Source organism: Prunus avium, unplaced genomic scaffold, assembly GCF_965620075.1.
Source record: "Prunus avium unplaced genomic scaffold, drPruAviu1.hap1.1 HAP1_SCAFFOLD_17, whole genome shotgun sequence".
NCBI classification, from domain to species: Eukaryota; Viridiplantae; Streptophyta; class Magnoliopsida; order Rosales; family Rosaceae; genus Prunus; species Prunus avium.
In genome coordinates, this window is record NW_028276877.1 from 160,001 (window position 1) to 162,500 (window position 2,500).

Here is a 2,500-nt window from a genome sequence, read left to right on the forward strand (position 1 = left end):
CGCTGCGCACAGCCTGCGCGCATGTTGTGCGCAGGCTGCGCGCAGGCGCCGCGCATGCCATGGCAGGACAAGTTTCGCTAGCCTCACTGTCGACAGATGCGCAAGCTGCGCGCACAGGCTGCGCGCACGCCATGTGTCACGGGACGAGCGTGCGACGCGGCGCGGCGGAAGCAAATCACAGATTTCGCTCGCACAAACGCTCCCGTGCGGCCCAGGATCCCATCGAATCCCAGTCAGCCTTCTCCCCACTTCATGACTCTCACAACTCCGCGAGAGGTTCACCATCATGTGTCGTCTCCCATAGGCGCCAAGCCCTATGGCTAGACAACGAGTCACACTTCCTTGTGACAACACAATCACCCCGCATCCGGCAACGAACCCTCGACGCCCATACATCAAGCGTTGCATAAGACACGTCAACTGCATCGACCACGTCGCATGCCAAACTCGTGGCTCGCTCATGTCCAAGTCGAGACATGGCGATCCAACACACCATCGGTTTACCCACACTTCTGTCGGTCATCCGTTAGCAACCACGATAGCCCACATCCTCAAGCTATCCACGCAAGCTGTCACACTCGCATGTCGCCCAAGCCTTGGCGACATATGTATTCCGAATGTCCCACATAACCATCTATGCTTTGCATGGGGTCGCAACCCATGCGTACCGGCATCCGAATATCTTCCTTCCATCTTGGACAAGGCCGAACCCAAGCCAAGTCCATCGAGTCTCGTCAAATGCCTCGCTAGCCGACGGCATAGCGAATGCCATACGTTGACCTCACTCTTTCCAACGATGCGCAATACGAACGGCCCCGCGTGTTCGTACTGTCCTCGGGAAGTCCTTTCCCTCGGAGACATAGATTATCCTTCAACAATCTCATGCCCGCCCTTATGACAACCTCCAATGTCATAAGGATGCTCGCTTAGTGCCACAAGGGTGTAAGCACCAGGGGTGGTGGAGAGCATGACACCATGTCACCCCCCCTATATAGCATTTTATGCATTTAGCCTTCTGCCAGGAGGGAACATCACCTATGCACGAGGAGTCATAATTGGGCATAACTTCTTCGTACGAACTCCGAATGGCGAACCGTCAGTTGCATAGCGTGTATCTCGTCATTACGAACATCTTTCGTGTTCTGAGTTTCTTCAGGTTCCTCCCGTAACCTTCCGAAATACCCAAAATACCCCTCACACGCACAACCCGGCCAACACCAACCATTCTAGCTCTTAAGTCCTTGCCCCTTCCACACTTGGACTACCTCATAAGCGCATGGATGTCCCAACGGAGTCACGAAAGCACACGCTCAAGTGCGATCCGTGACACATGGCAGGACAACTTTCGCTAGCCTCACTGTCGACAGAATCAGCACGCTGCGCGCAAGCTGCGCGCGCGCATGGCAGGACAAGTTTCGAAAAATTCTGTCGACAGGCTGCCGGCATGGTGCGCGCACGCTGCCGGCATGCTGTGCGCACGCTGCCGACATGCTGTGCGCACGCTGCGCACAGGCTGCCGGCATGCTGCGCGCAGCCCATGGCAGGACAAGGTCCGAAAAAATCTGTCGACATTTTTACGCCGTGGTAGGCTTCCGCTTCGCGTCACTTTGTCGACATTCAAGCCTACCATTTGTATTGAATTTTTCAAACCTTGTCAAACCCCATTATTCAAATGTCGAAAAATTTTGTCGACATTTTTACGCCATGATAGGCTTCCGCTTCGCGTCACTTTGTCGGAATGCATCGCATGGCGAGGCAAGGCCACGGCATGCCAAGGCGAAGGCAACGCATGGCTTGAATGGCTTGGTCAAGGCCACATCATGGGCACGGCATGCCAAGGCAAGGCGAGGCAAGCCATCCTTAGCCTCGCCTACACTCACTTTCTCGGAATGCATTGGATGATGAGCAATTCCAAGGTAAGGCAACGCATGGCTTGAATGGCTTGGTGTAGGCCACAACTTGGGCATGGCATGCCAATGCAAGGCAAGGCAAGGCAAGCCATCCTTAGCCTCGCCTACACTCACTTTCTCGGAATGCATTGGATGATGAGCAATTCCAAGGTAAGGCAACGCATGGCTTGAATGGCTTGGTGTAGGCCACAACTTGGGCATGGCATGCCAATGCAAGGCAAGGCAAGCCACGCCATCCGAAGCCTCCAATAACCTCACTTTCTCGGAATGCCTTGAATGGGCACGGCATGTGAGGGCAAGGCAAGGTCCTAAATATCATTTTGTAAGTTGGAGAAGGTCCTAAAAATCATAGACTTAATTATAGGGAGCTTATTGTGCGAGGAAATTTCAATAAAAATGGGGTTTGACAAGGTTTGAAAAATTCTGTCGACATTTGAAAAAACCTGGAACCAGGCTGCCGGCATGCTGCGCGCATGCTGCGCGCATGCTGCGCGCATGCTGCGCGCATGCTGCGCGCATGCTGCGCGCATGCTGCGCGCAGGCTGCGCGCATGCCATGGCAGGACAAGTTTCGCAAGCCTCACTGTCGAC